Here is a 25,349-nt window from a genome sequence, read left to right on the forward strand (position 1 = left end):
TTTGTACACAACCATATAGTTTCCCAAAGGATTAGATGTGTTGTCTTTTCTTTTTTTTATGACATATTCAGGAATGTTGGAGATTTAAACGCCGTTTGTTGGGTCAGACAGCAGGTGGTGAATGTGACAGCATCTTGGTGTGTTTTATTGATGTATCGTTAGTAATGGGCGCCCAGTTACACACTATGTTGGTGGCCCTGACTGGACTGAAACCAGCTGTTGTTAATGTTAGGGATATTCAAAAACACTAAAGAAAAGGCAACTGGACCTGTGGAGTCTCTATCCAGATAATGTTTGGGATAAAAAAAAAAGAAAAGAAATCAGTTCTTCTGATACATCTACACTTTTAAAAATTGTGTATTGTGTTATTGTATTGACAGACCAGATATCATTTATTGAGTGAAGCCTATTCAGAAGACACGTCTCACTCAGTTTTACACGATTGTTGCAGTCTTTTACATCAGCCATCAGTGAAGCTACGAATGCTAACTGGTTGATATGTGACCCCCCTAGCATCAACTATGTCACTGGTTGTCATACTGGAGGGCACAGAGCCACACTAGGAGGGACATATGGATTGTTGATTGATTTATTGGTTGTGATTTCTGCAGGAGGGCCGTGTCAGTAAAAGCTGCAGAAGCACAGAGCTGCATTAAAGCATGAAAGCTAAACCCATGGCAAATATTAGAGAATCAGTGAACATAATTTTGTATTGTGGTTGCTTTTGTTGTGATACTTGATGTTCGTTGTTATTGATAATGAGGGCTGTATGTTAGCTGATAGCATCATGCTAATCTAGCTCGCTATAAACTGAGCACAGGAAAACTAAATTCACAAGTCAACAACCCTCCCAGGGGTAAATCTCATGAGTGTCCATGTGTAAAATAATTCTTACAAACTATAACATATTAGGAAATATGGAAGAGGCTCACATTAGTGTATTGATGTTGTGTCATAATTGGAAACGGCAAAAGAAATGTTTAAAAATCACCGTCTGAAAGCGTGAAATTTGAGCTGAAGGTAAGTTTATGAGGTTTACATATTATTTTAAAAACCTCTCTTTTTGGAATTAAATGTGAAATTCCCATATTCATAGAAGAACATAAATCACATAAATTCATGACTTTACGTCTATTAATGTATAAGTTTAGTGTTTTGGTTGTTTTTGGTGTGATATTTGATCCTCATTGTTGTCGGCTTGTCATTTCCTATTTGTCCTCGTCCTTTAGGCGTTTCGATAAACCTCGTCAAAGCCGTATGTGTTGGTTAAGTGCAGGAGGCTGAGCCAGCAGAGGCTGCTGTAACAACATGTTCAAATGAAGCCAACTGCTGGTGGCAGTGTGTGTCTTTACATAAACCAATGGTGAAAAACAAACACACACACACAAAACACGTGTCCTTGCAAACTTTCTGTTAGAGGGGCCTGTCAGTGATGTCGGCCTATTAAAGTTTGATCTATTTGAGTCACGTCTGAGATAAAGGCTCCCCTTGACGTCAGCCTTTCGGTCAGGATCATATATGGACTTAAAATGTAAATCAGCAGCGCTAATTTATTTAAATGGCAGACGTAGTGAGGTCATGGTGTTCACATGAGTCCTCGCAGTGTTGAGTGGGAGGATTTTGGCATCTGAATGACTTGGAGGCGCTTGCAGGCCTCCCCTCTCCAGCCTAAAAACAGAAATATCCGGGGATCTGGTAAAATTAGGATAGTGTAAGAATTTAATTTCCAGCAGCCTCTCGAGGAACCCTGAAACCTATCGAGTATTGGGACGAATCCAGACTAATGCGACTAATGCACGGAGAGGCCCACCACTGTCCACTGTGATGAAGCAGATAGGGAGAGAAGGGCAATCTGTTTCAGTGTAAACACAGCACGAGAAAAGCACTGGAATGTCTCTGCAGTGGGAGCTGGAGTAGGAGGTCAGCCGGAGGCCAAGGCAGGTGGTATACATCAGAATCGAGGCTGACATCTCAGCATTAACTTATCCAAACAAGAGGCAGGCGGTATGTTATCCTGCTAGCGCCGAAAGGAGGACCAGCAGGAGGAGGAGATATAGAGGAGGAAGAGTGAAATGGGGGAGTACGAGGGGCTGAAGCAGACAGGAACAAGGGGGAGTGTCCCTACAATACAATCATCTTCCCATCTCTCCCTCGGTCCCGGAGGGGAAACACACCAGTTAGCGCACGAGGTGAAACATAACATGAGACTTGCTGCCATTTTGAAGTCCTTGATCTTGATCCTGCCTCTGATCTTCAGAGTTTTAGCCTCGTTATCACTGGTTTACAGCCCAGAGCGCAGAGGCTCAAAGCGTGGTCAGCCACGGCCTTAAAGAGCTGGCCTTCATCCTCAGCTAATACCCTTATTGAATCTGTTTATTTACTGGATACTCATTGTTGTACTTAAACAGTGAAGTGAATATTTATCTACTTGAGTGTCTGTCTCATCTAGCCATCAGCTTCTTCTTTTAAGTTTGTCCAATGGCCATGTTTTGCACATAATTTATGCTGTGATAATCAAATAGGAGTTGCAGTTCCTACCATTGCTAACGTTTATGTAATTCTTCATTTTTGTTTTCATCGCTTTAACTGCATTTCTTATCTTGCCTTATTTATTGTATGGGAGACAAATGGGTTTATTGGAACTAATGACTAAAATGAGTGTTTTAAAATACATTCTTGTGGTTTCCTATTCCATTTTTAGATAGCGGAAAGCAGAGAGATAACAGGAAACGTGGAGCGTGAAACAAAAGACGAGTCGTGGGAAGACACCAGCACATTAACCCTTAAATCACCAGGTATTTAACCATTGTCTCTCACTGCTACTTGAGCCTCAGGCCGGATTTTAGCATAAGTAAATTTGCATCATAAGAACTATTTATTCTGCACAGTAAAAAAGTATAGCCACTCTAATGGCATTATTCTGTCAGATGCCTTCAGTTTAAGAGTAAGAAAAAGTGCACAACATCCTGAAAGAAGTTCTGAAGACATATTTCAGTACCTTGTTGCAAGTTTGAATAGCACATTACAGGTGAAGGTGTGCCACAAAGCGTAAAAAAGGTGAACAGTAAATAGAAATTCATACCTAACTGGACCTCAGATTTATTAGATCAAAACACGCCCAGTCTCGTAAACCACAGAATCCTCGTTTGGCTTTTATGGACGATAGCAAACACGTAGCCGTGCAGGACTGTAGTGCCAAGTGTTGCTAATGACCAATCACTAAAGAAATGTCTTCTTCAAAATGTCTTCGGAACCGGGAATTGCAAATATGTAAACCTCCTCAGCAACAAGACCTGCAGTCGCGATAAAAGCACACGTCGACGGAAAGAGCGAGCGTCTTAATTCAACATCCCCTCTCCGTCTGACTGTGCTGCACAACGTCAGTCTCCTATTTTAAAGCCAGGGCCACTCACTGGTGTGTGAAATCCTGACCTTACTGGGAATCAGGAATTAAATAATCTTCTCAACCATGACAGTAATTTTTGGAGCAGCCTGCAAATCCTCCAGATTACAGACTCTCCGCTCCACCACCAGATCAAGACGGTTCACCATAAATGGAGCCCAGTTGCAGTAAACAATAATTACAAGCCATGCCGCTGATATGACCTATTATGGAGAGGTAAATGAAGCTATTGTTGCTGCTGGAATGTAATAGCAGGTTTCATGATACAGTACAGTGTATTGACATTGTCAGATTCATTTTGAGTGGAGGAGGGGAGGGGGGTTAAATATTTACATGGTTCTGAAGTAATTAATTATTCCTATCCTGTTAGTTAGTTAATTCACTAGGAAGAACAAACTGTGATATCTCTTTGTGATCATAACGTGGGATCAAGTTAATAAGCTAAGATGATACACACGGATCAGCCATAACATTTTGACCGCCTGCTGAATATTGCGTAGGCGTTTACTTTTGCTGCCAAAACAACCCTGACCCTCTGAGACTCCTCTAGGTCTGTGAAGGGCTACTGTTGGTATCTGGGGCACCAAGATGTTGGCAGCAGATCCTGAAGTCCAGTTCTGAAGCTCACGTGCTCATTGTTGGCGCCGGACAAGGGTCAGCAATGGGGACACGGACTGATGTGCAGCTATGCCACCTAATACAAAACAAACTGTGATGCACTGTGTGTGTGCATGTCACTCCCCACGTGCATCACTGAGCCTTGTGACCCTGTGGCCGGTTCATTGCTTTTTCTTCCTCAGACTTTTGATAGATAATGACCTCTGCTGACTGGGTACACCTCACAAGAGCTGGAGTTTTGGCGGATGCTCTGATTTAGTCCTCAGCCATCACAACTTTGTGAAAGTCGCTCAAATCCTTCCACTTTCCCATTTTCCCTAAATTTAAATTTCACCACCCTGAACTCTCACATGCCGCAAATCCGTCAATATAGGTTTGTAAAAACAGACTTCTATCTGATGCTCCTGTTCGTTTCATTCTGTTTCTAACCTTGTGCAATACACGTTTTACATTTTACCGCCACTGCTATAAAAATATATTTTTATAATTTTTGTATATTTTCAATACTTCTCAGTATTAACTATTTTAACAATCTCTTCCAAATCTCTTGTAAAGCTCTCCAATCTCGTTATACAATGTATAATCAGAATAGAAGGCGTGCATTGGCGTCACTGTCAGGTGGGGCCACGCCCCCCTGAGTGGCAATAACAGTGAAATGTAGCATTAAATACAGCGAAAAAATGTGGATTATCAGATCAAATTAAGGACAGTTGGACTCGACAAAGATCCATACGAACAGGTATCGACTTGGAAAAGTGGACTAGCCTCCGTTTAAGTTAGTTTTAGTTCATTTAAGTTATGATAAATGTAGCTAAATGAAAGATGCTAGCGCTAATAGGTTTACTGAGAAGTAACGTTGGCCATACAATACTAGACGTTAAAAGGTGACGAGGAGTGATCGCAAATATTCTGTTTATTGTTATTTAATGTTGAAGCTGAAATAGTTACTGTAACTATGGCAAATCAACAACACCCACGAACTTATCTGACCGCCTTCCATAACGTAACTTAAGTAGTAACTACAGGTATGACATTAAAAAAAAAAAAAAAAAAAAAAAGCATAAATTAATATTACCTGACACAAAATCCGACTGCTTTTCAGATCTGTTGGTGCAGTCAATCACACAACAGCTATTCCCTATTTTGTAAATTAATTTTACAGTTTAGACGCTATTAAGGCCTGTGATTCAAACTAATGCGGCTAACTGTCACTTTTTGCCACTCCGTAACCATGGAAACTTTGCTTGTTGTGTCGTCACATGCATAAAAGGGCATTCTATTCTATTCTATTCTATTCTATTCTATTCTATTGTAATATATCCCTCCCCAATAACAACATAATGTCAGTGGTCATAATGTTGTGACTGATCTGAGTTTGTACTTTCTGAAAACCACAAAAGCTCATCCCGCAGCTATAATCATTTATAGTGTATAACAAACAACACAGAAGCAGTTTATTATGATTGTCGGTGCATATTTATTCAAAACCGTTCCCTGTTTAGGTGGGCTGTTGTCATCATGGTAACTTTTTGTTTTCACCACAGTTAAATGCTCTTGCACATCTGCTGGGGTCTATTTCTGCTTCCAGCGATAGCCACTGCTTAATGTCTCTGCTTACCTAATATGGATGAACTCATGTTGTGTGGCGAGGCTCACAGTCAGGCTCTTAATCCACTTTGACAAACTTCTTCCCGCACATATTCCCGATCAGAACAAACAGTCACGCCTGGAGAAAACGGTCCCTAAAACAACACACGTGCAGTATAATGTGTCACAAGCATGAATGTACCTTCTGTTATCCGCATGCCAAACACAATAACAGGACTTTTGCATCTTGGTTATGGTCAGGGGGACGTTAAATCGCATTGACCTTTGAGAAACTGGAATAATGGCAGGTGTATTGAAAACTCTGTCTGATATTAATTAGAAAAAATAATGAAATGCGATGAGAATAGGAAGCCAGTTACAGGAATGTGGTAAAGGCAGAAATTAAGGGATGAGGACGAATGTGTAGTTTAAAGAAGACACACATGCACACGTGATCAGAAACCACATTCCCCATGTAAACAGTAGGTCCTAACTGTGATAATGAGGAGGAAAATGAACAGCGTGTCAACATATTTGATGCAACAACCGGCCAAAAACAAGGCTACAAGGGGAAAAGAAAGAGCTTACGTCATTCATGCTGTTGAGATTGGTTAGATTATGTAAAATCACCCACCATGAAACCAGCGTGCCGTTGCTCACATGCCATATACAGTGTGCTGTAGCATGCTCTGCGAGAGCCACAGCAGACCCAGTGTGCTCACAGTGAATGAGCTCAGTTAAAAGCAGAACAGCGGCGCTTACATCTACATTAAATCTTTTTGGTGTCTGCAGGAAATAAGCCAAGCATGATGTGTAACTGCTCACGCCTTCTTTTCTCTGTGCATCGCATGTTCCCCCACATCCCCAGCTACAAACAACACAGCCTAGAACGCATTTTCTATTATTAACATCAACTTAATAATTTACTTCTCGTGCATTGTGGAAGATATATATACATATATATATATATATACGCCATAACATTATGACCACTGACAGAGGAGGAGAATAATGCTGTTTGTCCCATTGTCACTGTGCCTGTGGGGATATATATGGCAGCAAAGTTGATGTCTTAGAAGCAGGAGAAGGTAGGAAGGATCTAAGTAACTCTGAGTGACATGGGCAAGGATGGGAGTGGGTCAGAACATCTCTAAATCTCCAAAAAATGTAAAAAAGGCAAACTGGAAAAAGTAAAAGAAAAGTCGCTCACTGCACGGCCCCAATTTGATGAAATTTAGTTGAGTTGACCCGATAAAGAGCGGTGGCTTGAAACGTTATCAGTAATTAAAAGTTCCAAGTTCAAAGTATTGACTTGTCCTCTAAATTCCCCAGATGTCAGTCCAGGCTGTGTTTAAAACATCTGTGGAGTGTGCTGCGTGAACAGATTCATGGACACCCCACCTCGCGACCTGCAGGTCTTAAAGGATCTGGATGTTGAAAGCACACTTTCAGAGGACTAGTGGAGTTCAAGCCAGGTCACAAGAGCTCAAGACTGTTTTGGTGGGAAAAAGGAGGACCTATGCAATATAAGGCAGGTGGTCGTAATGCTATGGCTGATTGGTGGTATTTGTCATTGTAGGTTTTCCTAACAAGGACTGACATCATCTCTCTGTGTGCTGCGCTCATCACTGGTCAGTATTACGTCAGTTTATTTTCTCATCCAGTATCTTATGAATTTATCGTAGCAAAATATCTATTTGATTGTTTTTGAGTAAATAATTATCTTCAATTAGTATTTTTAATTGAATTTTCTATGCTGACGTTGCGTAGAACAAAAGACACATACGGCCCATGTTGACTCTTTTCTTTAACAGAGCAAAGTCAGGTATTTTCAGCAGGTGCTCTGCCCCTCTCTTAAATATCTTTCTTCTCTTCATGACCTCGGTCACCTTGACCTGCCAGGCTGCAGATGGTCACACCGGCTGCGTGGGTTACCATCAATGGCCCCTTTTGTTTCTCTTTATCAACTCCATTGAAACAATATTCAGATTTAGATACCTCAGACTTTGATCCCCCTTCCGAACACACATGGTCTGGAACACATGACTTAGACATTCAAAGGCATCTCATAGAGAAAGTTTAGTTCCCCAAAGACTTTAAATGTTACTTCATAAAACAAGTGAAAAGACTGCAAATATTTGACCAGTTCATTTGATTCAGATTAGAATTTACATAGTTTCTTTGCTTTTTAAAATAAAAACAGTTTTTGTTTTAAATACGTCTCCGCTCCTCATCCGCTGTCAAGAATTTATGACTTGTATATGCATGGGTAGTCATAAAGGTCACTTACATCACCGAGTTTCACAAAAGTTGCACTAACAGAGTTGGAGAAGTTGTGTCCCACGCCTGCGTCCATTGTCTCAACTAGAACATCTTCCAATGCCCCCTTTAGATAAAACTCCCCCAGAAACTCAGTCTGTTACATTTTTGATAAGAGATGAGCCCTGGAAACAGCGGGCGGCATCTGAATTATGCAACCGTTCACATCTTCTTAGGGGCAAAAGCAGAGTTGGGCTGAGTTGTCGAGGGGAACAAGCCATGACAGGCTCGTGCGTTGGGGGGGTGGTGACCATGCATTATGAATGGTGCTAAGTACGCCTCAGCCGGAGGAGCAGAGTGGAGGCGATGGAGGGCGATGGGATAGTGCCAACCTATTGGACGCCTGCGGGTAATGCACTTTACTCTACCCCCCCCCCACTCGCAAAACACATTCTGTCTGATTCAGTTCCCCCACCACAGCCCCCACCTTTCAACACAGCACCTGCTTTAGCCTAAAAATGTCCACCTGATGTACAGAATCCCCACTTTCCCCAAATAAAACCCATTCGCTTTACAGCGAGGACAGTGATGACGTACAGGCTGTAACAGACGCCACTTTCCAGGAGTGAGGTGGATTTTCTTAAGATCCATCAAGACTTTCTGTGCAACTGTCACGCCAGTCGTCTTATACTTCACTTAAATCATTGAGATATTTAGGAAACTCACCAAAAATAACTAGTAATAGTGATGTCATAAAGAGAATGTTATAATAGCGTCTTGGCTTCTGCGGGAAGTTTTTCTCAGGATGTCACCAACGAATGCACAAATTCAGGAAACTCTTTCATCAATGAATAAATAATCTAATCCATGGACCAGCGCTTACAGAAGTGAACTTGGGACTGAAGGGTCACTGGTTTGAATCCCCTCTTCATCCATTGCTTAATCACCCTTGAGCAAGGCACCTAACCTCTAAACCTGCTCTGCAGGTGCCTCGTGTGGCTGCCTGTCCCTATAGCGCTCTTTATTTTCTGTTTATACGGGTGGATGGATTAAAAGCAGAAAGCAAGTTGTGTGAGTACACCTGACCAGTAAAGTAGATTACCTGTTTTATATTTACATTTAAATTAATTATTAATAACTAACTTGTTCATTTTCAAATGGAGTTGGTTTAAATGTAGTTTGTGTTTTTTTCCATGAAAACACTGAAGTGTATTACACCTAATGTTTTTTTCAGTATGTTTTAAATTAACAGGATATGAACCTTTTACAACTTATAAAACAAAAGAGCAGACTGTGGGTGATACTGATTCAGTGATAATAAATACAACTGTAGGTTTTATTGAATGCGTGGAGCATTGTTTTATTTTTGGACTTTCCATTCAAGACATTTAGCAGGGCCTTTCATTTTGAATTGTTACGCTGTGAAATGATTAACTTTTCTTTACTCACATTTAGATGCTTACACTCAGTGACAGAAACTCACATTCAACTGACACGTAACAATATCAACTGTAACCTTCACTATTAATTCCCATCGTATTTTATCAGAGGAGATCTGTTGAACGTACTTCTGCTCTCAAAAGCTACGCATTGTATTAATTCATCAACCTTACAAAAAGGCCACTAAACAAGTGTGCTTCCTGTTCAAAATGTCCCATGATCCTCCTGTTCTCCTCTCGGACGTTAGAGAAATCTCACCGCAGCCCTGCGCTGCTCAGCCGCGTCTCCTAACCAAGTTTAATATTTGATGAAATTAGTTCTGCTCACTGCGTCTGCACTCTTACTTCTGCCGAATGCCTCCAGCCCTAAATTGCGACCACAGTTTCCCCTTTGGTAAATGGTTGCCGCGTTTCACTCGTAATGAGTGACAATTTAAAGCTATTTGCGAAGACAATTCTGCCCCTTTGAAAATATTGATTTTAGCAACTGCGGCCTCATTGTGACACGCATTGGTTGCAGCTACTGTGAAATATGGTAAATATGCAGTTTTCACAAGAGGTGGCCTCTGCCTGTAAAAGTATACAGGGTGGCTTTCCATTCGTTTTAGAAAATAGTAAATGTGTGTTTGTGCTTCCATTATGCATGTGCAGAATCAGACGTGCAAGAGGGGGGGATAATCTGAGGAAGGGTGTTAAAAGAATAGTTCAGATATTACCCGTGCACATGAATATTTAAGAAACTATTGATGCTTACACCTGCTCTTGTGGTTTATGTGTGACTTTACCTGTAGAAGAAAGAAACAAACAATTGATTCAAATCAATCTGCGTTTACTGGTGTCCACTACTCCACTTTGGAGAGGATCTCAGACATAAAGATGTGTCTGTAAATATCTTCGTAGTCATAATAAATTTAATTAAATGCATTACTGTGAATGTTTCAAAGTATTAGGACATGATCGACATAGAATAGGTACAATTTTTTTCTATTTATTAAACAAGCCAGTCATTAACTATGTGAATTAATTAAAAGGTAGGCAATAATAACCATATGTCTAAAGACAAAGAGAACTAGTTTACAATTAGTATTAAATTGTAGCGTACATGAATTTCAAGCTTTTTAATACTTTCTGGGGCTTGACTCACGGAGGCCTCTGCTGAAACAGCCCACTCTCATCCTCTGAATGGGCCAGTGAAATAATTTAGGTTCAATATTTTAATATCATTTAATAAAATTACAAAGGACTGAAAGGAGTTGTCCCACAATTTAACACTTCGCCTCCTAAAAGTCAGATGGACTGGTAGAGTTTAAAAAGACACATATTTACAGTGCAGAAATGATGCTGCAGTTCCCATGATGCAGATCATCCATTGCGTTACGCAGGTTTCTTTAATAAGTTTGTGCCCTCAAAAGCCAAATAAAATCTATCAGAGTTTTCATACTGGCACATTCATAAATGTCTTATACCGATGGGTGCACCTGCATCTTAATTTAATATATTTCTACAATTTGAGACCTCCAAATGAATGCAGGTGTTGTTTCATGTCCTTTAATATCTCAAATTGTAATATCTACCGTTATTGGTTCATGCAACAGTGTCTCACCCCTTAAACTAATATTGACAAAATGAAGTTGAGCCTGTAGGACCCCCCTGTTTACTGGTCCACAAATCCAGGGACACGGCCTGTACACTGTCATATCCCTTTGTTATTTTTACTAATGTTAACACAGTTTAATCCTATTTTTAAATTGCTGCAGTACATTTCATATAAATAAGACATCACATTAATATACTATGTTGTTTTTCCTCGTTGTATGAGAAGAATCATAACCACTGCTTCGATTATTCAGTGGTATTTATTTAATGTCTCTTCGTGTATATAAGGTGCTATGTTTTTGTACTGGACAGAGATAATGGGAGGAGCTTTTAGTGGATAGTGGGTGTTAATAATGAAAGTCTTTGACTCCGGAGACAGATCTTGAAAGCAATTTAACATTTTGGGGTTAGGTTTTGTTAAATACTGTGGTTTAGGTTAAAAGCTAATTAAGCAAACAGATCATGTCTCATGTATCGAGTCTGTGTCAGTAAAGCAAACCACAGTCCTTTCACAACTTTAACAACGTGCTATGAAGACAAACAAACATATAATCACAGAAGTTCTTTAAAAAAGTCTAATCATATTGGTTAAATAGGATTTTTTTTTTTGTCTGGTTTAAATGCCTTTCTGTTTGTGTAAATACATTCCTCTCATTTCCACAAAGTAATATTTATGTTTCATGGACAGAGGAAAAATGATAATGTGAGGAAGGGAAAAGATCTTTCTGTTCCAGAGAGCGCTGTATTACATCCAGGTAAAATAACGTTCGTCACTGGATCGTAATAAATTAGAGATGTTCCTCTCCAAACTCAGGTTTCAGGATGAGCAAGTAGCGTAAAAGCCCAATGTTTATGTGGTACGGATTGATTTAGTGTCTCTGAGAAGGACTGAACTAGGTCCTGCTGCTCTTAACTACCTTGTTATTGTCCATTAGATGAGAGCCATGCCTCGGATCTGTGGAGCAGGAGAGGGAACAGGAGAATGTGCGTCGAACATGTGTTTGGACTGGAGTCCGGTGATTGATGCTCTGGGAGATTTACCTACACTACAAGGTCTAACTGCACTGAAGAGTGGGCTGCAGGACATAGTAAAAAAAAACAAAAAAAAACACTGTTAATTGTTAAAGAAAAGAAGAAGACAGATTAAATGAGGTCACTTTCCTGAAAACGTCCAGTTGTTGTTTCCAGAGATATATTAAAATTATACAGAGTGCAATGTTAATTAGATGAGCATCTGATATTTGTTACGATGAGCCCCACTGAGAGCGAAAATTAAACTAATATTTAATTCTTAAGGCTCTAATTAGTCCCAGATGTGTTTTAGCTAACTGCTAACCAATCCAGTGCTAGCTAATATGCAGATGTTTAGCAGGGTTGCAGATAAATTGTTTTATATCATGGTCTGGGTGGAAAATTGGTGTAACTGGCTCTAATGTCTCTTTTGTTATTGTGCCTCTCTTGCATAGTTTTCACTGGAGACAGATGGAATCTAACAGGAGAGCAAGAGGAGATATCATGCTGCTACGTGGTGAGGACTATAGTTCATGGGACACCCGCTCAGCCAGGTAAGATATGGCAGTACACCTAGGTGATACTTTAGTGCTTCATCCTTTAAACACCAGAGGAAGGAAGGGAGGCAAGAGGTCACTCTGACTGGTCTGATTCAGTGCATGAGAAGAAAAATCGCATCTTATCTCATCTTCTACTACCGCTTATCCTCACTAGGGTCACAGGGGTTGCTGGAGCCTATTGGGTGAGAGCACACCCTGAACAGGTTGCCAGTCTATCACCGGGCCAAGACAGAGACAAACAACCTTTCACACTCACACTCACACTCCCACTCACACCCAGGGACAATTAAACCGTAAACCGGAGTACCCAGAGAAAACCCACGCAGACACAGGGAGAACATGCAAACTCCACCCAGAAAGGCCCGAACTGGACTCGAACCCAGACGTCCTCACTGGGAGGCATCAATACCAGGAAAAAGGTTATACCATAGAATTACATTTAGACAGTAAAACCTTAATGCTGCCCACTGGACAAGTCTGAAACTTCATGTTGTTCATTAATTCCTGAAGTTGGACCTCAGTGAGCAGGATTCCTTACTTATAAGACAATTTTTTTTTTTTTTCACATTGTTGAAGCTGGGTGGAAATATCTAGGGGTTTCTAGGGTATGAATAGCAATCCATCCAACAGCTCCCATGATATTTCAGTCTGAAACACAAAAGCCAAGGTGGCATGAAAAAAAAAAAACGTCAGGATATCGCTACAGTCCGTATGATTCAGGGCACCATGCATGACTGGAATGAGTGTAATGCCAGTCCAGTGAGTGGTTGTTGATGTCTGGGCCAAAGAGGTGAGCTTTTTTTTTTTTTTAGCATCGCTAAACAAACCTCATTGTTCCATGTCGTCCGGATGAGGTCAGTCTCAATGGTGACAGATGGAGTTACATATTTTAAAAACACTTATAAGGGAAACTATGTGTGCTTGATTTTTCTCTGCAGTAGTTTGAAAAGATTTTTTGAGAATAATATATTCGTGCTCCACCGCACACTTGCTGAGCTCCTGTTACAAGGCACGCTCTCCTGTTTCCTCCAACTTTGCTGCACGTAGACCATCACATCACAGGTTATGGTCGACAATCATTTGCTGAAACTTTAATTCCACTTGTACTGTTGACTCATCGCCTCTCGCTGCTTAAATGGCAAACTGAGGTCTGATTGTCGGAACAAAGTGGTTTTCCAGGTTTTAGACCAAAAATTCAAAAAGCAGAGGGCGCATAATGTGCCACGAAAACTCTTCGGCTCGGTGGCTTCACTCGTTAGTATGTCACGCAGCGTCTTCTTATTAACAGAGGGAACACATCCGCCTCAAACCAATGACCTCAAACACAACTTTTTAAAACAAATACAAACATATATAACAATGACAGCTGGTTGAATTCCAGAGTTTTACATGTCAAAGCTGAGACTTAACTGTATTTTATGAGGCCTTCTCTGACCATGACGCACTTGTTATGAGGTCTTCTGTACGTGGATTGTGGGTAGTTTACATTCCAGAGTCGCTGCCCAAAAGCCAGAACATGATCGTGTCTAAACTGTATTTAAAAGAACCGGAGAAGACGGGTCTGCTGTGTTTGGGTGCCACAGAAAGTACCTTCGGGGCGAAGGGTGTTACAGTCACAGACGGGTCTGATTGTTATCGAAAGGCCTTCCTGTTGAATATCTACAGCCTGCTACACACACTCACCATAATGAGCTTGAATATTACAGCTGCATGCAAACATAGTGCATTCAGATTAAAGCGTCCAGCAACAAAACTCAGTCATCGCCCTTCTGATCTCGGCCATTCTCTCTCTCTCTCTTTTTTTTTAATTTCAGTTTTAAGTGCATCTTCTTTATTTACAGATCAGAAATCTGGGCTTGAGGAAGCAACTAAATGGTTCAGTTAAAACACGTCTTTCCTTCGTCTGAGGTCATTTCACATAATCACAGAGGTTTGGTTTATTTATCGGGTTTGTTATTTTAGGGAATATCTCGAAAATCTGTTTACTCGTTCGTGTAAGAGGCAGACAAACAAGTGACTTTAGATTTTGATGCAGATAATGTTACAGAGGAGCACGCGGGGAGAGTCTAGCACCAATGAGACCATAAATGTTAATGACATTCAGTTGTAACAACCCTGTGGGCAGGTACCGAGCTGAACTAGTCTCAACTTTAAGGTGACAACCAATGGGAGTGACTGATGCGTTGATGACATATAATGCAAAAACAGAGTTCCTCAAACATTTACTGCAAAGAAAAAACCTTGTCCATGAATTTGGTTCTTGCCATCAAATTCACCGTGCTGATATCGAGCTTGGCTTAAAGCTAGAAAGAAATGATGGCAAGAAGAGCTACCTCTGTTTATAATCTAGCAATATGTTTATGCTTTATTTCTTTCTCTTAAAAGATTTCAGGTGAGAAATATGCAAGAGGGTTACCTAGGCAACCAGACCCTGGGACGTCCACTAGCTGCAAAGAAATAGGAGATGAACAAATTGTTTTAGCTTGAGATTGTGAGAACTGTTCTTGCACTTGAAATGCCAAAAAGAAAAAAGAAAAAATCATCATACTTGTTTTCCATCCTGTGTTGGCAAGTATTTAAGATGTTTAAGTTACATTACTCTGAAGTTCCTCCAACTACTTCCATCCAAAGGCCAGTCAGTTCTCATAGACCTCCATGTCCGACTTTACAGGAAAAATAAATATATTTACCGATTGTGTCAAATAAACTCTTTATAGCAAATTTTCCTATCAATGACTATTCGGACAGAAAAATGTTTCTATCACTCACCTGTTTAAATCAGATCAAGGTTCAAAGTTATTGATAATTGGTAATTGGTTGTCAACAGGTTGGTAGATGTCTGAACTTCAAAATTAGCCTCATATATAGAGAAAAACACAACCCTGTATTCATTACAAAAGATTTTTTTTGATAAATTAGATAAATATAACTTACCAGACTCTCACCTCTTCTGTTTTTTCCAAATTGGATATTTTGTCAAAAGACTCTTAACTTACTTCCTGAATTGTCCTCCTGAAACTTTGATAGATACCCTTATCCATAGACCCCAGTCAAAAGAAAAGCACCTCTATATTGTATAACTCTTTGTCGCCGGCCACTTTGAGGCCTCTTGTGTTGACGAGGAGTGTGTGGGAGGATGAGCTAAACATGAAGCTAACAGCACAGCAATAGGACACTGCCTTAAACTTGGTTTACTCCTCGTCTACATGTGCACGACATGGTTTAATTAATAAAATTCATTACACATGCTATACAAAGCTAAACTTTCCACAGTCTATTCTTCTGTAGTGATGCTTGCAATATGTGTGGACAGTCTCTCACCAATCGCACTCATATGTTTTGGTCTTGCCCTGAATTGGCGACATTCTGGGGGAAGATTTTTGACACCTTGGACAGTTTTTATGGTCAGATCATTGCTCTGAATCCTTTGTCGACCATTTTTGGTACTCCTCTCGAAAGTAACTTACCCATGGCAGTGAAGCGAGTATTGACATTTTCTACTTTGCTAGCACTTAGGCTAATCTTGTTTGATTGGAGTCTTGTCCGCCCCCCAACACATGATCGTTGGATCAAAGATGTGCTCTTTAACGTAAAGCTTGAGAAACTTTTTAGCAGTGATAAATTCGCTTGATATATCTCTAGTTGTAGAGGAGGATTAAGTTTATGCTGCATTCTCCTGTAGCATCAACTACGTCCCCCCACACATTTCTTTTCTTTTTTGCTGTTATTGTTGTTGTTATTTATTTATTTATTCTTTTATTTGTTTATCTCCTTGTTTATCGTCTGTGACCAGAAAGGGTTTTGTTCATGGAGCGGGAAGGAAGGGACAAGAGGACATTTGATGTGTAGCTGTATAATCGTTTGCTACCGTTGCTGGTCCATATGGGGAAAAAAACTATTCTGTTCAACAAACAAAGTTGAAAAATAATAATAATAATATATTTATATATACCTTTATATATATACCTTTATCCGGAGCAGAATCAGTCCCCAACGTAGCGACTCCAGCCCAAGTTTCCACCACAAAAAAATAGTGGGAAGGAAGAAGACATCAAAACGACATCATGGAGGGTTTGTATTCCTCCACAAACAGCAGTTTAAAGACCCCGCCCAGTATTTCTATGCAGCCGGAAGACAGATACAATCATTTTGTTGTTTTATGCAACCCCGCTCCGAACAATAAGGGATCATAGATTAAACAGAGATGATGCAACATGCTGATGAGCTGTAAGTGACTGAACAGACCCCGACTATAGCTTTCCCTCTGCTTCTGGTGTTCATGCTACGCTAGGCTAGCTACATCCTGAATCCAGTTAATAAATCACAATTAATAGCCTGAAGGGTTTTTCTTGCAAATAAACACAAGTTTACCTTCACTGATACTCACCAAACAAATACTTTTCACACATTTCTCTTCCCATTTGAAAAGTCATATTTATTTATTTTTTAAAACCTGCATTGTTTAAAACAAATTTCATGTTTAATAGTTTTCCCCAGCCTCATTTGCGACTGTATAACACAAATTAACATTTAACAAAAAATAAAAAGGAAACCACTACAATGATAATGGTCATTTCATTTAAGGAAGAAAGCAAAAACATTTTTAACTTTTCTCCATTTTTGTCTCCTGCTTCACAAACCATCCCCCTATTTTACTTTCTGTCTGCGTCATTATCTTGTTTTCTTTCGTTTTCCTGCTTTTTGCAGTTTCCCACCCACTTCTCGTCCCCCTGAGAAGCTGGCAGCAGCTTTTCAGATCCCACCAGCTTCTACTAGCTGGGAATCTGCTGCCCTTTGATTTAAATAGCATAACCCTCCGTGTCCCATATTCCATACACAAACAGGAAGTCAAGACCTCACTTCTGAGGGAGGATGTTGTGAAAGTGTTTATTTTCCACAAGTGACTTTGCATTACATAACTTCGCCACCTCTGAATCAAGAACAATCTGAAAGTTTTTGTTGTGTTCATTCCTTAATATATCAACTTTTTATTGTGCTCCTCGGGAATGTGATTCAGATTTTTTTTTTTCTCACATGTTCTCTTTTTTTCCCATGTTGAGGAAAGTCTCCACGGACTTTCTTTTTTATCTGCTGGTTTGACTTCATGAGAAAATGACCATTTAAACGGTCCCAGTGGGTCGTTTCTTCAGCATTTCCTCTCGTTAGGAATGCCCAGAGTGGGAGTGTTATAGGAAATGCTTCAATATTAAGCCTGTTTTGTTAGGGTTAGGTTAAAGATAAAGCAGAGGATGGTCCCTGTCCTGATGTTTCTCCTAGATCCGAGAAATGAGGGAGATGCTGCCAGACTGCCAGAAAAATATAAAATGTTTTTATTTCTGAGGCGTAAACAATATGTAACACACAATCTCACAGTAGTCTGGAGGAATCTGGCAAATCTGTCGGAACATTTTTTAGCTCACAGTTTTGTTTTCTGCTTTGTATGAAACAATAAACACAGGCGCTGCTGGCTCTGAGTTTGTTGTCATTGCAAAAAAAACATAACAGTTGTGAGATCCAGCAGCCGTGGAGGCGATGAACTGAGGTTACTGTGTTGAATCAAAAAAAAATGACAGATACAATATACATTTGTTCAGGTGAGGCTGAGACCGTTTCTATCTTGGTGATAATTAACGCTCAGACACTGATGGTTTACCTCACTGGCATCAGTGAGAAACCTCATCCAAAGGAATCTGCAAGAAAGCTGTGAACTGTTCCTCTCACCTCGGCCAGTGCTGTACATCTGGGCCTGGAGGTGATGGAAACAGAGAGCGGTTCGTTCCAGCTGCTGTGCAGAGGTTGTGACTCTGATTAATTTCTGGATCATTGCGGTTTATTTAGTATCTGAGTCCAAAAGCGAAAACAAATACTGATACAGAAACTTATGTGTTTGTGTGTCTGTGAAGGTTCTCAGCCCTCCAGGTCACGGTAATCCAAAAGGCTTTAAAAAAGGCAACTGGATTTGTAGAGTTCTGAGAAAGTGTTTCGCCACTCACCCGAGTAACTTCTTCAGTTAGCTACTCCGTCTTTTGGATATGTGTTTGGGTTTGTAACCTGTTTCACAGCAGACTATTATTATTATTAGGTTCACGGACAATGTGCACGTACATTAAACAGTGTCAAAGACATGAATAGATGTGTGCACCAGATTTAACAGAAAGCTAATTTCCATCTGTAGTACGAAAATAAAAACACAAAACATCCAGTACAGACCCACAGGACGTACAAGAAGCCTACGACACCACGCTACAAACATTTTGAGATGTCGTAGCAGCAATCACAGATTGGAATGACATAAAAAGCACATCTTATTGGTGAGCTTTACCAACAAGAAAACATCTGATTAAAGCAGAAAATCTAGAACAGGTTAATCCTTCAGGTACAGATGCACCAAATCCCATATCAAAGAATTACCAGTAACAAAGGCCGACTGTGACATCACTTCACGTCACCTGCGCCACAATTTTGCACTTGAACACGTGGAATAGACTAGAGCCAGTGGCCGGCTGGCACGTACGTTCTGTGTCTGTTGGGACATTGGAAGAGCTACTATTAGCTGGACCGTTTTCCAATGTTCAGCCGTCAGCGAGCGACTGTGACCCTACCCAGTCCTGCTGTGTTGGCACCACTTGGTCGGTAGTAGTGCCAACTACTGGCCTTTCAGTGTTGTTCAGTCAGTTCAGCATGTTGAACTGACAAAACGAGGATCACTCAGACCGACTTATCATTTCTGAGAAACACAAACAGAAGTGACAAAATTGAACAACAAACCCCAAAAGGGCATAAAGAAAGATGTTCTTGTTTCACATCTTTATCAAATCAGCTTTATACGCGTACGAGGAATTTGTTCACATGTGAGCACAGTTGGAGCAGTAGGAGGCCATGCAAGGTGTCCAGAGAGCAGTTTGGTGGGTTTTAAGGTGCTCGCTAAAGGTACCTCAACCATGATCACAGAGGGGTGACCTTCTGGTCCCGGAGTCAATATTTCCATCAATATGATTCAGGAGAGGCCAGCTCTGTTCCTAGCTTCCTGCACTTCCTAGTTCCCAGGGTCATCGGTTGATTAATTTTTTAAGAGAGCACTTGAATGGTGATGGATGCCAGATTCAGAAGGCCTCGTAGATGCGTTGAGAGCAGATTTAAAGCCAGAATTGTGTGTTAATACAAGAGATTTTACTCAAGCAGCAGTGTCTGAGGCTCAGTCCCCTCCCATCTTATCAGCAAACTGAAAGGCTTGTGACAGAGAAGTGCCATTGCGAAAAAAAATTCAACATCAACCCATAACGTAATCGTCACCGTGTTGTGTAATCATTCACACACTCATATAAGTAAATATTACACATACATTTACTTTATAGGTTCATAAATAAACGTTTCCATGTCAGCAGTGAGTATTAATGTGTGAGAAGTTGAGTGTATTGATGACAAGAAGTGACTTTTTGTCTTCTTTTAGCTTGTTGTTTCAGTTTTACGGCTACAGTTTGGCCTCATTGCTCACATTAAGCACATTTCTTAATTTTCAGCAAACGATAACTGTCAAAAGACTCTCGACGCAACAGCAGACGGAGATGATGACCCACAAAGTTAGAGACACACTGCCGAAGCATCTTCAGGAGCTGGTGGAGACCCAAACCGAGCAAAAACAAATGCAGTGCTACACTGGTGAAGAGTGTTTTCTGGATAGGTAAGCACTTGCACCTATTATAGAAGTTTAAATAGAAACATAATTTCAGCTTGGAGATAATCAGCTGGAAACCTAAGTGTGTTGACACACCAAGTACTTGAAGTGGAAAACAAGTCTCTGGTTACAGTGACTCAACTGATTACACAGGTGTACAGTCATTTTGAGCATGTCCTCTATTAAAAAAAAAGAAGAAAAGAAAATTCCAACAAAAATCTAATGGAGGATGGCATCTACAGAGGCTGCTGTTGAGTCACACAGAAAAAAAAACATTACAAGTGTTATTTTGTTTGTCATTCCTCCTCTGCAGCTCCATTGAAATCTATCGCTTAAAATGTAAATTCACAAGTTGACAGCATCTTAACAGTTAAACACACAATCCACCAATAAAGCAAACCAGAAGCCAGGGGCCAGATTACAGTATGTTTGTTGCATGTACCAGCAGCTCAGTATACAAGGGTCGGTTGATTGATTTCCAGCAGAAGAAGCTGCGTCTCCGCCCTCCTTCTGTCCTTCCTGACTCTCACAGCAGGTGTGACAATGTCTGACAAGTGTTAGCAAAAAAAAAAAGAAGAGGAAGCTGAAAAAAATGTGGCAACCAGATGGATAAATGGTGCGATCGCTGGCTAATACAGATACAAGGCATTATTGATACAGAAGTCTTTCAACAAAATCCTTCAGTCGGACAAATCCAATTTTTTAGAAGATCAAAACTGAAAGCGAAGCCCACGCATGTCTTTGATGAGCTTTAATGTATTCATGAAGAGGGCTATTTATTGGACAAAGTATTCACCAAACGTCACAAATGCGCCCCGCGCCTCCCCGGCTCAGTGAGTGGGTGAAAAAGCTTCAAAGTTTCCTAGGACCTCCAAATGGATGTTTGGCTGTACCACAGAGGACACGGAGAACACAAGCTAAGTGCTTCAGCAGCGGGTGACGCTAACGCAGTAGGACAGGCTCAGTGTGGCGTGAAGCAGAAGAGTGCTGTGTGAGGTGACTTATGGGACAATGGGGCCGCTTTTTGCAAATAAAACATGAGGCTTATCCAGAGCCTCTGAACTATACAGTCTCTGTTTCTGTCAGGTGTTTGTGGGAAGAAAGAGGGGGGGGGGGTTGGAATCAGATTTAATGGTCTTGGATTATCTGGTCTTTTGATAATGTGCGGAAAAGCATGACAAGTCCATAACATTTATTTTTTTCCCCCATATTTATTTCCTTTTAAGAAGCATCAGTCATGTTGAAACCATCTTATTCCACTTACATACAGACAGTATCATACTGTATATGACGTATATCACATATTCTGCTTAAGCTTCTTATTGAGACTAAAGGATTTTACATCATTTAGTCATTTTATGGCTGAACAATTTCATCAAATTAAAAAATTCTCTTTAAATTTTGAGTGTAGTGTTTTAATTTAAATTATTCACATGTTTTGAAACCAGAATTTGAAATTAAGATCTGTAAAAGGAGGACAATTACTTTATTTGACAGTACGTAGAAAGAGCATCATCTCAACACACAAACGTATATTTAGTTCTGGTTTATTCTCGTCTCCTCCTCTGCTTAAAACGATTAGATCGTTTGCTCACAATCATAGTTTAGTGCAGATCACGGACATATTTAACTAGTGACACGGGGGCAAAGGCATATTTATTTTCATGGTCGTGACCTAAAAGCAGTCCAAACCATTCCTCCCTTTTTTCTTCAGTTAATCAGAGACAACAGACTCTAATACACCGAAGCTGTCCAAAAATAAAAACAAGCATCCCTTGTTATTTTTCCCCCTCCGTAAAGGTCTCAGCAGTCAATTATGCGAAGCCTCCACGCCAGCACTTAAGACGACGAGGCCTGCGAGTTTAGCTCCAAACATGTTTAAGTGTTCTTTTAAATTCAGCCGCAGAGACACGTATGAATAAGGCATACTTTGCGCGGCACGTCCACACAGAGCTATCTTTGGCAGTGAGGATGCCAGTGACATCTTTGGGCATAAAAGGTTTAGCATCGGTGACGCACTTTTGCTTTCTAACCCTTTCATGTTTTTTTTTGGTTTTTTTACAAGTTGAAACCTAAAATGTTATGCATTGTATACCTGTGAGCCACAACATTAAATCCACCTGTCTGATGTTGTGTAGGTCCGTCTTGTTCTGACATGGGCCTTGTGAGGATGTCCTGTGGTGTCTGGCACCAGGATGTGGCTTTAGGTCCTGTGGGTTGAAGGTGAGTATCTGGGGAGTTTAGAGGCCGGGGCAACACATTTGGCTTTTTTTTTTTTTTTTTTTTTTTACATGTTTTTTTAAGTTGTTTCTAGGCATTTTTTTGTGACGTGGCAGACCGCACTGTCCTGCTGTGGATGGCTGCTGCTGTCTAGGGAGTGTAGTTGCTATGGGGAGGGAGTGCCTGGTCAGCAACAGTGTTTAGGTGGGTGGTACGTGTCTAGGTATTATTGCACACAAATCAAGGACCGAACCCCCCCCCCCCAGCAGAACATTGCGTTACAATGAGATGTTATGTATTTATTTAATATATTTATCACGTTATAAACACCTGACTTCAAGTTGTTATTCTTCTGTTCTCAAGTGTTGTGGCCGATCTGTGTTATTGTGTGCGACGTAAGTCAGACTGTAACTGATCAAAACCAGGAGATTTAAATATTTAGTTATCGCCCATCTCTGCAAAACAGCGTCAGATGTAACTTTAAACATCCCTGATCCATGGGAGACCTGCATGAAGTCGTCAGGCTCCGGCGCATTAAAACCTCGTAGCCACGACCGCGCGAGCTGCTGAATAAATTAAAGATCACTCAGCAGCACAGTCAATATTTCATAGGCAGCGAGTGTTACCAAAATGACAAATAGAGCGTAATATTCTTTCACATTTCTAAAAGTCAGGTATGATGCGGCCGCCGCCGACAAAAAAAAAAAAAGGCTCCCTGCTCACACTGTATTCTATTTTATTCTTTAAAGATCTTTATTTTACTTTTCACATATGGAGAAGTGGCCCAAAAAAACTAAAATGCAATAAATGGAAAAACAGCGTACAAAACATAGTGTATACGACCAGCTGTGAGTATCAGTGTTTAAGGCAAAGCACCAGCAGCAGCACCTTCCCTTTTACTTCACCCTATGGAACAAGTGTATTTAATTCAACAAGGCCTTAAACATTAAGAGAACAGAGATTGATGGGCCTTCTCCTTTAGCCTTTGCCAGGTATCTTTTTATTCAAATCCAAACACAAATATCTTGTTTTGTTTTGTTTTTATCTAAGATTTACGTATTTATGGATAATCCAATAATCTTGGTAAGATCAAGATGAATAACTGCTTCACAGACTGAAACTGTGAATTGTTTTTCATTATTCTGCTTAATATCTCTTCCACTGATCAGTAATTATTTAATCTCTCCCTATAAAGATATTTTGTAATAAAGGAAACACAGAAATAGGAGCTGGAACAAGTGAATCTGTGGTATTTTCTTTTAAAACATGATTCATTTCCTGTTTAACTGCAGCTAATCTGCGTACTCTAATATTAATGATCTGAAAGGTGGGATAAATGCATATTATTTTTCATGGTTCAAAGCCTCATGTTTAGACACACCTCCTCCCTTTGACTCATTGTCTCTGGATGTGTACCACCGCGCCACTTTAGGACCAGCGCGTTCAGAAACACGTTGAAAACGCCACAGAGCTCCACTATTTTTAGATCGAATGGCTGAAGAAGTATACAGTGGGACCGCGTCCGTCCACTGCAGCCTCCCCCTCTGCACCTCTCCACCTCGCCTTGCAGGCCCGATTGTGTTCCTATACAAAGTCAGGAAGCTGTCTGGCCTCGAGAGCTGCCTTGTTGTGAGGAAACATGCTGCATGCTGGGCTCACGTCCAGGGCCGAGCCTCAGTGAACATTATGGGCCATTTCCCCACCCACGCCCCTCTTACCTCAGCCTGCATCCACAGAATTAAAAACATTATTATTAATAATTATTATTATTTGGTATTTGTAGTGGCAAACAGATTTCATTAGCCGACTCTCGGGCCTTGGGTTTGGAGGGGTCTGTTGTGGAGGAGGATGTCTGGAGGATTTAGGAGATGGTTGAAATTGTTTGTTTCTGAATGGGCAGTTTTCTTTATATCTTCTTGTTGTTCCATTTATTTCGTAATCCACTGACTGAAAACGCATCAAATAAATAAATGCTGGCCCCCTTTTTTATTTTTATTTTGTTTTCATACTTAAATTGGACCGCACAGAGCCAGTCCTCGAGTTTCCAATGAGCCACTGCAACATAATTTATGAGATAGTCTTGTGTTCTCCCTTTTTGCGTATGATTGCCAGCTGTAATACTAGCTAAATACAAAACATCCATTTAATTTTGGTATTTTACAAAGACGTACTAGAATAATTCAGTCTTAATGCACATTAGTCGCTCGTCTTGAAGTAGTAAATCTTGTCATTAATACTGGAACAAGTACTCAGATCAAGGATGCGATTTGGTCTAGTAAAAGCCAATGATTTAAAGCATATTTTTCTTAAAGCATAAAAAGTGCTGCATACCACCAAAATGTGTTTTAATTGTTACATTTCTTCATAACATTAAAATTTATTGACTGTACCACTTTAATGTTGAACATAATTTAACTCCCTTTATGTACTCGTTTTCTGCGTAACAGTATTACTAAAATATAAATAAACTAAAGTAAGTAGTAAAAGTACAATAATTTCCTCTGAAATGTTGTGAGTTAAAGCAACGAACTATTTAAAGTACCTGCCTCAGGCTGTTATTTCATCATGAGAACAATATAAAAGATTAGATTTAAAGAACTGTCACAGTTAAATATATTGAATATGTGGAATTATGTGTATAAATAATCTTAAATGCAATTTAACTGTTGAAATTTCTGCTTGAATATTCACCAAAAATAGGTGCTTTCTCCTTCTTTTCTGTTATAGTTCAATAAACAGTGCAGAAGAAACGATTGCCTTATTAAGTTCCCGTGAAATAACAATGAAAACAACCCCAATGTTAGTTTTGATTATTATATAAAGTCAAGGGTTTTCTGGTCAGTTACCCATTGGTTCTCCGGCTTCCATAGAAACGGTGATGTAGCGGCGGAGAGGGGCCGGGTCTTCCTGCAACAGCTGAGGCGGATCTGCGGCTTGATTACGGCTCACAGCAGACTCCAACATAATTGATGACCTAATTG

The 25,349-nt window shown here is 40.2% G+C and overlaps 2 long non-coding RNA genes across 2 annotated transcripts; one reads left to right on the forward strand and one right to left on the reverse strand.

The window, feature by feature from the left end:
• The first annotated feature begins 1,701 nt into the window (after positions 1–1,701).
• Positions 1,702–20,097, forward strand: LOC125005184. The gene is made up of 5 exons (XR_007112425.1): positions 1,702–2,795; positions 6,941–7,108; positions 7,188–7,239; positions 11,838–12,467; positions 19,994–20,097. It is a non-coding gene; the product is annotated as an uncharacterized LOC125005184 (long non-coding RNA).
• On the reverse strand, positions 17,781–25,344 carry LOC125005185. Its single transcript, XR_007112426.1, has 2 exons — positions 25,215–25,344; positions 17,781–20,695 (listed from the first exon to the last, which is right to left on the reverse strand). It is a non-coding gene; the product is annotated as an uncharacterized LOC125005185 (long non-coding RNA).
• Between the last annotated feature and the right edge of the window lie 5 nt (positions 25,345–25,349).

This window comes from Mugil cephalus, chromosome 3, assembly GCF_022458985.1.
Source record: "Mugil cephalus isolate CIBA_MC_2020 chromosome 3, CIBA_Mcephalus_1.1, whole genome shotgun sequence".
NCBI lineage: Eukaryota > Metazoa > Chordata > Actinopteri > Mugiliformes > Mugilidae > Mugil > Mugil cephalus.